General features: G+C 41.5%; 1 protein-coding gene across 1 annotated transcript in view; it reads left to right on the forward strand.

Annotated features, from left to right (window-relative positions):
• The first annotated feature begins 1742 nt into the window (after positions 1–1742).
• Positions 1743–14662, forward strand: part of B4GALT4 (beta-1,4-galactosyltransferase 4) — a 36503-nt gene continuing 23583 nt past the window's right edge. The window contains exon 1 of the mRNA XM_036243241.1: positions 1743–1801. The gene's annotated coding sequence lies outside the window, so the exon portion shown is untranslated. The remainder of the gene's footprint in view (positions 1802–14662) is intronic.

Below are 14662 nucleotides of genomic sequence, written 5' to 3' on the forward strand. Positions count from 1 at the left end.
ATGTAAGTTGTGAAATCATAAAAATGCTAGAAGAAAACGTAGGCATAAAAATTTCGGACATCTCACATAGCAGAATTTTCATGGACATGTTGCCTAGGGTAAGAGATGCAAAGGAAAAAATAAATAAATGGGACTACATCAAACTAAAAAGCTTCTGCACAGAAAAAGAAACTAGCATCAAAATGAAAGGGAACCCACTGTTTGGGAGAACATATTTGCCAATGTTACATCTGATAAGGGATTAATTTCCAAAATATATATAAAGTACTCATACAATTCAATAAAAGGAAGACAAACAATCCAATTAAAACATGGGCAGAGGACTTGAATAGACACTTCTTCAAACAGGACATACAAACGGCCAAGAGACTTATGAAAAAATGCTCAAAGTCACTAATCAGCATAGAGATGCAAATTAAAATGACAATGAGGTACCACTTCACACCAACCACAATGGCTGCCATCAATAAATCAACAAACAACAAGTGCTGGTGAGAATGTGGAGAAAAGGGAACATTGGTGCAATGATGGTGAGATTGCAGACTACTATGGAAAACAGTATGAAATTTCTTCAAAAAATTAAAAATTGATTTGATATTTGACCCAGTGATCCCATTCCTAGGAATATATCCTAAGACTCCCGAAGCACTGATCAGAAAGAATATATGCACATCTATGTTCATAGCAGTGCTATTCACAATAGCTAAGATCTGGAAATAGCTCAAGTGCCCATCAGTAGATGAGTGGATAAAAAAGCTGTGGTATATATACACAATGGAATACTATGCAGCTGTGAAAAAGAAGGATCTATTACCCTTTGAGACAGCATGAAGGGTTCTAGAGAGTATTATGCTAAGCGAATTAAGCCAATCAGAGAAAGACAAGTACCACATGATCTCACTTATATGTGAAATTCAATGAACAAAATAACATGATGAATAAAATGGAAACAGGCATGAAAACATGGAGCAGACTGATGAACTTCAGAGGGAAGGGGGTAGAGGAGGCGGGTAGAGATTAACTAAAGAATTTACATGCATCCCAATATTCCCGTGGACACAGACTATAGGGTGGTAAAGGCCTAAGGCAGAAGGGGAACCAGGAGGAGGGGGACAATGGGAGAAGGGGGAAGTAGGGGGGACATTTGTAATACTCTCAACAATAAAGATTAAAATCTTGTTTAAAAACAAAAACCTTTGTATTCTGTTAGACAATTCTAATATCCCGTGTCCTTGATGTGTGTGTAGGGGAGGAGAGCACTAATCTGTTCGGTATTAGTTCTGATGACTGACACTTACGTGGAGCCTTTGTGCTTGCTGATTTTTTTTTTTTTTTTTTTTTTTTTAATTGTGAACTTGTATTTGCTTGGATCCTATGGGACTACATGGAGGATGCGTCCCCCAGAGAGGGTTTCTACTGTTTGTGCTTAGAGTACAGGGCACTTGAAACTCTTCAGTGCTCTTCCATGGTCTTGGCTTCGCGGGAGGCTCGGGTTTGGCTCTTCTTCCCAAGGCGTTGTGAGAATTACGGGGATGGGATTTAGGAAGCGCCAGCACCTAGCGCAGTATCGATCTAAGGATTTAGGATCACTTGCAGGACAAGCTGTCCACCGTTCCTTTCCACTCTGCTTCCATCGGGTGGGCTCGGTCTGAGCAGGGGTGGAGCGCCAGGCTCGCAGAGAAACCGGCCGCCCGCGGGGCGGAGCCGGCGCTCGGGGGCCTCCTCCCGGAGGTGGGGCGGTCCCCACGGCCGCTTCAGCCTCCCCTTCCTCCCCGCGGTGCCGACTGCTGCCGCCTCTGGGGTGAGTACGCCCGGCCTTGGCTCCGCTGGCGCCCGGGCGGCGCAATTCCGAGCGGAGGGCGGTGGCGGGCGCCGCCTGGGCATCTCCGGACGGCAGGCAGGGTTCGGGCCGGGCTGGGCGCGCGTGGGCCGGCGCGGCCTGGCCTCGGTGGGGTTGTCCTGCTTCAGCCGACCGGCCGGGCTGGGCAGGGAGCCTGTGGAGGTCGAGCTGGCCGGGAAGCACCGGCCCCGGTGCAGGCGCCATCGCGGCTATTCCTCGGCCGCCGGCGGGGAGCCAAGCGAGATGCTGCCAGGTAGGAAGAGATTCGAGGTTCCTCCGCCCATCCTCCCAGGCCCAGCTTCACGGTTCTGGGATGGCCCCCAGCTTCTCTCTCCCAGCGGGCGCATCAACGTGAAAAAGCCCCTTCTTCATTGGATCCCTGCTTCCCCAGGGTTTTTACTAAGAAATTGACTGTTGATCCCAGGGCCTACAGGGGCAGAGGAGTTGTGAGAGCCATCTGGATTTTAAAGTTCTTGGTACAGATTGGCAGCTACAAAATCATCACGGGGATGTAACACGTACAACATAGGGAATGTAGTCAATAATACTGTAACATGTGGTGCCAGGTGGGTGCTGGACTCGTGGAGGGGGATCACTTTGTAAGTTACAGAAATGCCTAACCACTACGCTGTACACCTGAAACTCGTATAATATTGAATATTAAGCGTAATTGAAAAATAAAATTTTAAAAATGAAGTACTTCTGAGACACCTGCCCTTAGTCAGGCTCTGTGTCAATCCATGGCTGCCTGTTGATGTTTGGTCTTCCATTAGACAAGGGCTAAACCTAGGCCTGAAAAAAAAAGAAAAGAAAAAGTTCAGGAGGGTTGGGACTGAGAAAAGGCCTTTGGGTTGGTAGCCTTAGGACAGCGATATCCATCGGCTGGGAGTGTGCGTGTTGTAAGTGTTCAAGAGTGGGTGAGGAATGAGAACAAAGAGGCAGCCAGGGCACAGGGAGACCTCTCCAGCCCTTTGATGAAAAGGAGGAGGAAGAAGATTGTATTTGGGGCTTGAGGAGAGTTTTTTGTTGCTGAATTTTTAAATTTCTACATTTTTAAAGAGAAGAAAATAATATATTGAGAGTGCCAGAAGGTCAAGGAATCTTGACTACGAATGAGTAGGATTCAAGGTCCAGATGGAGAAATTGGGCTTGAAAAGAGGGTTAGGGGGCTATTTTAGGCACCTGGCCTGGGCAGGAGAGCTGGAATGTGTCTCTAGGGGGAGGAGATAATGCTGTATTGGACCATAATTTATCTTTTTGAAATTTTATCTTCTAGAGCAGAGTTGGCCTTTGTACCCCCATGAAATTGCAAACAGTTTCATGATCCATGCTTTGATCAGATCAAAAACATCTGTTAAAGAGAAGTGCTGAACTTGGACCACATAATCTTGGGGGAGGGGGATAAAACTAGCTCTGTTATTATATGTTTTATGCCACTTGATAGAATAAGTATTTAGTATCTACATTAAACTGAGTGTTATTTAATGTGTGCTTTTTCCAGGGATGCATGAGTGTGATTTAGGAACTAACTATCCCTTTGAAGATTTTTTTATTCAAAGTGAGAATATCCAAATCAGTGGTTTTCTTCTCTCTCTTTTTAAGCCATCAATGAACAATGGTTTCTCAAACCAACCTGGGTTCCTGTTGAAAATATGGATTCCCTGGCCTTGCCTCAAGCCTTTGAAATAAAACTCTCTGGAGGTGGAGTCTAGGAATAGTAATTTCAAACACAGACCACAAGATTCTCTGGCATTGAAAATTATTGATAGCCCCTGAGGTTTTTCTTTGAGATTTGGGGCTTGTTGGGGTCTCTTTAGAACAGATTTCCTTGAAGTTTATTTGAATGAATTGCTGCCAAACTTAGGTAACTGAAAGTTATAGTCTTTGTCTATTGTGTCATCTCTAAACTTTAATGTATTTTAAAGGAAAATTATGTAGTCATTTTGCCTGAAAAGTATATTGTTTATGATCATAAAACCCCATTTTAGAAAAAATTAGAAGATACAGAAGAAACAAGATTTCCTTAGTTCTGTAATTAAGGAACAACCACCAGCCCTGGCCAGTTTGGCTCAGCGGTTAGAACGTCGGCCTGCGGTCCGGAGAGACCTGGGTTCGGTTCCCGCTAAGGGCACGTACCTCGGTTGCAGTTTGTCCCCGGCCCTGGTTGGTCGTGCGGGTGGCAGCCACTCGATGTGTCCCTTCATGTCGATGTTTCTCTCTCTCTCTCCCTTCCTCTCTCTCCCTCCCACTTTATCTGTACAAAAAAATGGAAAAATGTCCTTGGGTGAGGATAAAAAAAAAAAAAAAAAAAAAGAAACAACCACCAGTGATTCTTTCTGGAATTTTATATATAAAAGACATGCATACCACACACATATATAGTATAGTTTGGATTATATTCTACATATATATTTTTTTAAACTTAGCTATTATAAGCACTTTCCCATGTAATTAACTTTTTTAAACCCCATTTTATTTATTTACTAAAAAAATTTTAAAATTGATTTTAGAGAGAGGGGAACAGAAAGAGAGAGAGAGATAGAAACATTGATGAGAGGAAACATCGATTGGCCACCTCCTGCAGGCCCCACACTGGGGATTTGGCCCATAACCTGGGCATATGCCCTGACCAGGAATTGAACCAGCGACCTCTTGGTGTGTGGGTCGATACTCAACCACTGAGCCACACCAGCCAGGCTGAACACCATTTTAATGAAAGTATATGTTCCATCGTATGGTGGTATTGTAATTAATTAAATTAGCTCCTTAATGTTAACACTGATTCTTTTCAGTTTTTGGTTATTTTAGTAATATTTGTTGATGAAGTCAAAAGCTATTCAAATGCATCTTTTAAATTTATTTTAAAAATTATTTTTATTGCTTTTTAGAGAGAAAGGAAGGGAGAGAGAACAGAAACATGGATGTGAGAGAGAAACATCAATTGGCTGCCTCCTGCACGCCCCTCACTGGGGAATGAGCCCAAAACCTGGGCATGTGCCCTGACTGGGAATCAAACTGGGACCTCTCAGTTCATGGGACAATGCCCAATCCACTGAGCCACACTGGCTGGGCTTAAATGCATTTTTAAGATCTAATTTTTACATATCTGTACTGCTTTTCCTCACCAGGAAAAATTGATGTTTCTGAAGGACCTATTGCATTTCAGGCTCATTCTCTTATTTCAGTGTTTCTCAAACTTCAGTGTGTGTAAGAATCATCTGAGAAGCTTGTTAAAAATTTATTTTCCTGAGTCCCAGGCCCAGCTGCTCTGGGAATAGGACCTAGGAATCTTCAATTTTAACAAATTCCGCTCTGTATTAGATACGAGTACTCTTGGAACCACATTTTGAAATATGCTTTTTAAATAAATGGCAAAACAAACTCAGAATTTAGGTTACTTGCCCAAATCCATTGATAAATCTGTTAACAAGATTTAAACTCAGTTCTACATGACTTCAGGGCCCTTTTTTTCCCATTACCTGAGTCCTTCTCCAACCTTCTCATTGAGGTGTCCCTGATGACAGCAGAAAGGGAACTCTGACCCCACTGCAGGGTTCTGGGGGACAGCTGGAAATGCCACATAAGTACACATTGAACCTCCATTAAAATCTCCCATCAGAAATTCCTATGAATTTTGTTATGCTGCATAACATATACTGTATAAAACAATTTCAGTCCTTTGCTTATTAAATTTACGTCATGTCTCCTGACCGTTTTATGACAACTCTTGCTGTAAAATGGGTGATACAGGATCATCCGGCATCTCTTGCCCAGATGCATGGACCCTGCTCTGTTGTGCTCTGTGGATTCAGGGAGGAAGGGGCAGTTGGAGTAGTAACTCCTTTCAGAGTCAGGGAAGAGGAGCACTGCTGTGGAGAGCTCAGTGGCAGAGGAGCAGTAGGTGGTGGGTGTGACCAAAAGAAAGTGCCATTCATTCTAGATGGAGCCCTCTACCCTTGGGAGAGTGCTGGGTTAGTAAACCGAAGGGAGCTAGCATGCAGGTGAGCCTTTTTACTTTCTAAAATCTTCCCAAAATGCAATTTTACATCCTGTTAATGTTTTTCCTTCCTTAGTAATCATTATTTTTTTTTTGTGTGTGTTCCATCTGTTTTAGTAGTGTCCTTATGTATTTTAACTAGCATGTCCTACAAAGTAATTTATGATTTACCAAATTCAGCACTGAGTATTTGTTAGGTCACAGGAATACATAGATCAGTGATTCTCTCTTTGTTTTTTTTAAATCCTTACACGAGGATATTTTTCTTTTTATCTTCAGAGAAAGTGGGAGGGAGGGGGAGGAAAGAGAGAGGAAGAAGGAGAAGGAGAAAGAGAAAGAGTGAAACATCCACGTGAGAGAGACACTTTGTCTGGTTGCCTCCCACCCAACCCGACCAGGGCTAGGGAGGAACCACAACCAAGGTAGGTATGTGCCCTTGACCAGAATGGAACCCGTGATTCACCGGACTGCGGGCCAATGCTCTAACCACTGAGCTAAACGGGCCAGGGCATCAGTGATTCTCTTTGAGAATTAAATTAATCTTACTGCCTTATGTTGGGTTATACTTAGTCTCCAGTTTTTTTTATTTTATTTTAACTTTTCATTTTTAATTAATTTTGGACTTAGAGACAAGTTGCAAAAATCGTACAGAAAATCCACTCAACTTCCCCTAATATAGCCCCTTATATAACCATGGTTCAGTTATCATACAATTAATTACAGACTTAATTTGAATTTCATTCATTTCTTGCTAATGATATTTTTTTCAGAGTATTGCAATACTTTATTAAGAGTGTTGGCTTTGAATTAGTAGCTAAAGTAACAACTGCATGAAGCCAGTTTAGATGTACTGCATGATACTCATACTTGATTTATTGACATTATTTAGCAATTTTTTGGACAACTTTTTGTTTTTTATTAAGCACATTTTATAGTATAAAGCTGTCATGAATGACATCTGTACAATTTAATAGTTTTAATAGCTATTTAGACACAAATTTCTTTCCAATGTCTAATTGGCAAGCATAATTAATTACAAGCATAGTTAGAATTAGACTATCCCATTGCTTTGAAACATGAATACCATGAATACAGCAGTGAGTTACAGTTGTGAATTTATACTATAATCCCAGAACTTCAGATTTCCTTGGTTGCAAAAGTGCCCTGCTGTAATTTAGTAGGTACTATTCAAAGTTTGTAAGCATATTCAAATGCCTTGATTTCTCAGGAACAAGAACTTTCTATTAAACAACATAGAAAGTCCATTTGTTCAGAAGAATTGTTTCTTCCCTTCCTTTCCCCAAGGACTCGCCTAACCAGTTTGCTAGTAACACTGTGAGATGGAGAATAGTAAAAGTTAAATTACTCTTACAACCACTGTCAGGAGCTTACCTTATGAGTGGAAGCTTATTATCATTTTTTTTTAACACTTTTAGACTCACTTCTTTTCTTTTTAAATATGTTTTTATTAGAGAGAGAGAGAGAAACATCAATGTGAGAGAGATATATTAATTGGCTGCCTCCTGCACGTCTCCCACTGGGGATCGAGCCCGTAGCCCAGGCATGTGCCCTGACCAGGAATCAAACTGGGTCCTCTCAGTCCATGGGACAAGGCTCAATCCACTGAGTCACACCCAGTGGGCAAGACTCATTTCTTAAAAATAGAAATGAATTTAGTAACATGTGGGAGAGAATATATTTAAAAAGAAAAGGAAAAAGCAAAGCCAACCCAATAAACAAATCACACACACACACAGTGATACCCCACACCGTTCTCGGTACAAAGGACAAAACAGAGACCAGAGACCTTCCCTTTAGCAGTCAAGTGTGCTTCCACAGGAAGAGGTTTAGTTAACAGGAAGTTCTTATTGGCCCTTTAAAATGTTATTGACATTGCTTTATCTCGGAAACAATCAAAGCTTATTGAACAAGGGAAAAGGAGTGCCAACCCAATCTGTTGGCGAAACTTTTCCATACATTGTCAGCACGATAGTGCTATTTACACGTGCCAGCTGCTGAGCACTCAGGAGCTTTGATAACCTGTCGGGGCCACATCAGCAGGTAACAACAGACATAACAGGGTTGGGATTCATGAGCTTGCCACTTTGTACCACGAAGGAGTACCCTTCACTCAAGATAGGCCTCTGAACTAGCCTGACCTGTTATATGGGCTCCAACATACAAGCAAGCCTGCTACCACCCTGACAAGGCCAGGATTCATGAATTCTGGAGCCAGGAAACTCAGTCAATAGGGCCTCTTGTTCTTCCCTCCCCAGGGTTACTAATGTACAGAATAATGGTTTTGTGTGTGTGTGTGTGTGTGTGTGTGTGTGTGTGTGTGTGTGTGTTTTACCCTCACCTGAGGACATTTTTCCATTTTTTGTTCAGATAGAGTGGGAGGGAGAGAGAGGAAGGGAGAAAGAGAGAAACTTCGACGTGAAAGGGACACATCGAGTGGCTGCCACCCACATGACCAACCAGGACCAGGGACAAACTGCAACCAAGGTACGTGCCCTTAGTGAGAACCGAACCCGGGTCTCTCTGGACTGCAGGCTGTCGCTCTAACTGCTGAGCCAAACTGGCCAGGGCCAGAATAATGGTTTTTGACAGTGAAGTCAAATGAATACTCTGGGAAGTGACCATTAGTACTCAGGAGTACTTACGAGGAAAAGAACAACAAAAATGTTAAGGTACCTCTTTATTGTATATACTGCTCAACAAATAAAACACTCTGTGTTAAACTTTAAATTATATTTTAAAACAAGATTCCCATTAAAAACTCACCACACGCACACACACACACACACACACACAATGACAAAATGAAAACACCATGTGAACACTGATGGAAGTGTTCTAGGTAATCCACATCAACCCTGGTATCAGGTTCTTGAACCCAGCCCATGGCTAAGTGGGAACACACTCTGTGTTAGTGTCTCAGGCATGGGGGAGCAGGGGCTGGACTTCAACAGCCTTGAGGTTAAACTGTTACGTGCATTACATCTGCATGCGGATATAGGATTTTAAATTAGGAGGCAAGCACATGTGTAAAGGTGTTACTCTACCAAATATCAGGAGATGGCTGGGGTAAAGAGAACAATTAATAAAAGGAAAGAGCTGTATTACCTGTTGGGAGATAATATAACCTGGCTTATAGTTCTTTAAATTAAAAGAAACGGTGTAGAAAGGAAGCATAATAAAAAAATATATATATTACTAAATCCAGAGAAATTTCCCCATTGTTCAACATGTTCCTAATACAGGTCAGTTAGGATCTATAGTCTCTATATCTCTATATCAGTCTGATAATCTTTGAGTGTAATGATTTATAAAATGAACTGGAAGGGTCATCTGTGGATCTGTTTTTATTTTTATCTTTTAAAAATTTTTTTATCCTCACCTGAGGATATGTTTATTGATTTTAGGGGGGGGGAGGAGAGAGAGAGAGAGAGAGAGAGAGAGAGAGAGAGAGAGAAGGAGAAAGAAACAGAGAAACATTGATCATTTGCCTCCCGTACACACCCCCACCAGGGATCAAACCGCAACCTAGGCATGTGCCCTGACTGGGGATCAAACCCACAACCTTTTGGTGTATGGAATGACACCCCAACCAACTGAGCCACCTGACCAGGGCTGTGGGTCTATTTTAAACAGATACTGATCCCACCCTCGTCTTTCTGAAAGACCCTTCCACAGAGGGTCAGTGCGCACCATTTTTCAGCCGGCTTCTTCCAAAGTGTTCCTTTGGAGACCACTTGGTGCCATTATTTACATACCAACTCTGCTGCACACAGACACCTGGCATCGAGGTAGGAAAGAATGTTTTCTGCCATGTAATCTGAGTCTTGCTTTGGTTAAGCAATAATGAAGTCCCCATGCAACATGGGCTTCAGGTACAAGTTAATGTGTTCATGCTGGTAATGGTGTTTGGGGAATGCAGTGCTCCACAAATCCCCCTTGATCTGGTTCCAACCAGGGGTCAAAGTATTTAACACACAGGTGTTTTTTTTTGTGATAGTTTCCTTCTGATGGCCTCTTTTTGGAGACAATCACAGATGCCATTCCATGACTTATCTGGAAAATATTTTGTATCTCAGATCCACAAACTCAGAATGAATGGGGGTAATTCCCTTTCAGACTAGTCTGAGAAAAGACAGCAGTCAAACAGCTTCCAAGATTCTTTCTGTTTACTGTATCCAGTTTTCTTCAACAAATCCCAAACATGCACTTCAGGAACTGCTAAAAGACAGCAATCCGTACACCCATCGTAGTATCAGCGGCAAAGGATAGCCACTGAGAGATGAAAGGAAGGGTCAGTGGCGTGTGGATGGTGAGCTCCATGGTCTTGTCCTCACTGCACCCACTGTAGCTTCCAGTGGATTCTTTTTTCCTGTTTCTGTATTCTATCCAGGATTCTAATTGCACTTAGTTATTTATCCTCCATCTCCTCCAATCTGAGACAGTTTCTCCGTTTTTTTCTTGTCTTTCATTATTTTGTTCCTTTGAAAGAGTTATCAGTCATTTTGTGGAATCAAGTTCTGTAGAAGAGTACCAATCACAGGGTCATATTACTAATCTTGAAGTTGATAGGTCTTACCACTGGTGATATTAACCTTGATCACCTAGTTAAGGTTCGTATTTGCTAGATTTCCCCCCTATAAAGTTTACTGTTGTTTCCTTTGTAGTTAATAATTATCCTGGGGAGGATATTTTGAGACTCTTCAAACTGTGTTTATCCTCAAATTTTCTCTCACTAATTTTAGCACCTGTTGGTGGTTCTTGTCTGCAACAGTTATTACAGTGGTATTTGCCTAATGGTGATTTTTTTTCCCATCTTTTTCTTCCTTATTAATTGGAAGTTTACTGTAGGGAAGAGTATATTTATTTGATCATTTATACTATTGTGAACTCACAGATACTCAATTTGTTGTGAAGGTTACAATGCAATACTATTGTCGACATAAGACACGTCCAAACCTAGAGAGAATTTTCGTTAAAAATTTATTTGAGCCAAACTGATAATTGCTAGGAAGCAAGATCTGTTTTTTAGTTTCTTTCTTGCATTTGAAATTAAGGAGGGAACATAAGGAAGATTATCTGAAGGTTGGAAAAAGCAAGGTGCGGATTGGATTACAGGGTAGTTAAGGTTGTGTGTTCTCTCAAAGGTTACGCCATTGAGTCTCTTCTAGCATTTCAAAGATGTGTTAACCTAGATGCACAAGAACAATGGACAGGGATTGTTTAGTAACTTTTCACTAAAGAAGCTATAGGCCTGGGGTGTGACTACCCACTTTGACCTGCCCAGTTAGGAATTTATAATTTTTTTACAGATTTTCATCTACGCCATCATTATTTTCTTGCTCAGATACTTCCAGTTTTAGCCATTAGGAGCTCAGTCTTTGAGTTTAAATGACTTGTCCATGTAAATGGCTGCCATTTCTATCCCACCTTTGCCCCCCACCCAGGGAACCATTGCTTCTTTGGGGTCTGGGCAATGATGACTCAGGTAAAGGAACTATAATCAGGAGAATAAATACCAGAGGACCAAGGAAGGGAGGACAATGTGTGCAAGAGTCAGCTCTCAGGAACTCTGCAGGAGTGAAGGGAGTAGCAGTTATCAGCTTTTCCCCTGGTGCTGCCCCAGAGAAACCCACAGGAGTAGGACCATGTGCCTGGGCCACATCATGCCCACTGAGATGCCCTGTGTCTCCAGGATTACCAGCTGGATTTAGAAACATCAGAATGTTATTCTGGCACCTTTGGCAACTGAATGGAGACCACATCTTTTCTTCCTGGTGGATAAGTGCTTAGTAAATAGTTATGGAGTGACACCTCATGTCCCCCCCCCCCCCCCGCCCCCTCCTCCCAATGGTGGTGCAAAATTTGTGTATGTAGAGATTCTCCAGGAATGATACTTGGCATTCATGCTGATTTACCTGTTGTTATATAGCTTGTCTTCTCTGCTAGATTTTTTCTTTTATTATTTTGGAAAAATTCAAGCATAAACAAAAGGAGAGAAAAAAAGCAAATGAACCCTCAGGTAACTACCTATCACCTAGCTTCAATACTTCTCAATATTTTGCCAATCTTATTTATTCCCCCATTTTGGGGGATGGGGCTGGTCTATTTGAAAATAAATCACAGACATTACAGTCTAAGAAAGGATTGAAATGAACTGTGAGTGTAAGGATAGTACTTCGATTTCCTTTGCATTTTTTTTTGTAGACCCAGCGCTATGCCTGAAAATAGCAGGTGCTCAGAAAAGACTGGTTGAATTGAGAAGAGGAAAAACAAAAGTATGAAAACATTATTTTGAACTAACTCTAGGGCAAACTTCTAGAAAGTAAAAGGGTGGCAAGTCTTGCCCTAAAATAACTTCTTTCATGGTACCTACATTTCTTCTCTAGTCATGACACCTCTTTCCTTCAAGACCGCCTTGATCAGGGTCTCAATTTACTAAATTTTATTATAAGTAAGTCTGTTCTGATAATGTTTTTCCCAAACACCAACCAGGGGTTACCTGCCCCAAAACAAACTTCTGTTTAAAAAAAATCATTACTGTTTTTTTCACTATAAAAATAATATATACTCATTGAAAGAAAAATAGGAAATTAGAGAAAAATAAAAAATAAAAATAATCTGTATTTCAAGTGGAACTCCAGAGATAATATTATCTCGATTAGCATTTGGGTAACATTTGAGCATGAATCACATTGGTATCAGTCAATGAAAATACAGTATGTTTCTGGGAATGTACCAGGTGTATGTGTATGTAAATCTCATCAAATTCTTACAGCAACTGTTGTGAGATTTTCACTGTTTTCCAGCTGGGGAAACATGCCTAAAGGGATTGTTTTAGTCACTCAGCGGATAAGCAGGCTGGGCAGCAGATCTCTCTTGAAAGACAATTGTGTTAGTGGCTGACTGTTCACACCTTGGATGTTCACCCACAAGACCAAGGAGACCTCACACATGAGCTTTCTTCATGCTGGCTCCCTGTGTGGTCAGTTTTGAGGAGCGCACTAAGACTAGAAAAAATCTGAAGTAATTCTTATAAAAAAATTTTTTTCCTTTATTAATTTTTTATAGAGAGAGAAAGGGAGGAGAGAAAGATAGAAACATCGATGAGAGAGAACATCGATAGGCCGCCTCCTGCATGCCCCCCACCGGGGATCAGGCCCACATCCTTGGCATATGCCCTGACCGGGAATTGAACTGGCAACCTCTTGGTGCATGGATCGATGCTCAACCACTGAGCCACACCGGCCAAGGCTGAAGTGAATCTTTTTAACTGGATCCCACATAGTCTCAATAAGCGGGGTTAGCAAAGAAGAGCTAATTATTCAGTAATCATTAAGGATGGCTCCTTGCTTTTATAATACATTTCTTATCTTTGGACAGATTCCTTGAGCTGCTGTTCAGCAGTAGTAGCCTATGGTTATTCTGAGCTCACTACTAGGGTAGGTTTCAAATCTCTTGAAGCCATGAAGCCATACTCCCTGCCTCTGTAAAATGCAGGGGACATATGTGTGTGCTCTCCACTGTAGTTCTGTGATCAGAAACCCCTCGGGCAGCTGAGCCCCCTGTCAGGGGATAATCCCTCCACAAGCAGCTCTTAGAAAAACAACGTTCCCAGTCTAAATTTTCCAAGACTGAGATTTTAATAAAGAACGATTGGCACTCCCAGCATTTACGCTTCCTGAAATTAAGTCCACAAGAGGTTGTCTGATTGGCCCAGGAACCTGCAGACTTACCTGGAAGGAAGAGAAGAGACCTTCAGGAAGCCCTTCGAACAAACAGGCCCAAGGAAAGGAACAGGAGGGTGTGGGAGAGAGGTAGAAGGCCCTTAAAAAACTCTGCATATGGCAAGGGTTTGTGTTGGGTCCACCCAGGCCCCAAGGAAAGAGATTGAAATGTCCATGTGAAGGGTGTGGCAGAAGCCCAGACTTTGGAGCTGACCACGTGGGCTCAGGCCCCAGCTTCACCACTTACTGCTTGCGTAGTCTTGGGCAAGTTCTTTAATCTCTCTAAACGAAGGTTTAGAGAGACTAATAATTCTTATCTCGTAAGGTGGAGATGAGAATTAAATAAGGTAATAAAGTTATTTAACCCCAATACATGGCACAGTGTCAATGCACAAATAAATCGCTTTTACTAGCTGTTATTACTGTTATTTCTTATGATACCTTCAGGACTAAATACAGGTCACACTGTTTAATTGCTGCTTGGGTCAAATCTTCTTTTTTGTGGTTTGACCCAGGAAGCTAACCTCCTTTAATTACATTGTGTCTAGAGAGACATGCTTTCTAGGTTTCCCTCAAACTAACCTAGAGCTAAATTGTTGAAATACTACCCTTTAGTAAGTAAGAGGCCATCCTGAGAGTTGGTAAAATTTTGTTTTTCATAGTAAATTACCACATCCCCACATCTCATTAAACACACACACACACACACACACACACACACACACCCCTTTATTTTCATTATAAAAGAACAGATGATACCATACAAAATTCTGAAAAGAAAAAAAAAATACACCCCTGTCTAACCCCATATTCCTGATACAATTGTTGCTAGCTTTTGGCTATTTTTTTTCCCTAGAGTTTTCTTATTTCTATCATTTTAGTGGTAATCATACACATATAGAGTTTATTTTCTCTTTTGTTACTTAAGATTTAATCATAAGCGTTTCTGTGTTATCACTTGGCATAGAAAATATTTTGGTCCTCATTCTGTTCATTAAATTGAGACTATGTTTGGCTGTAGAGATGATCGGTGCCCTGGCTTTAGCATGTCTGTGTCTGATAACATGGTTAGAATCTGAG

Source organism: Molossus molossus, unplaced genomic scaffold (assembly GCF_014108415.1).
Source record: "Molossus molossus isolate mMolMol1 unplaced genomic scaffold, mMolMol1.p scaffold_m16_p_5, whole genome shotgun sequence".
In the NCBI taxonomy this organism is placed as follows: Eukaryota; Metazoa; Chordata; class Mammalia; order Chiroptera; family Molossidae; genus Molossus; species Molossus molossus.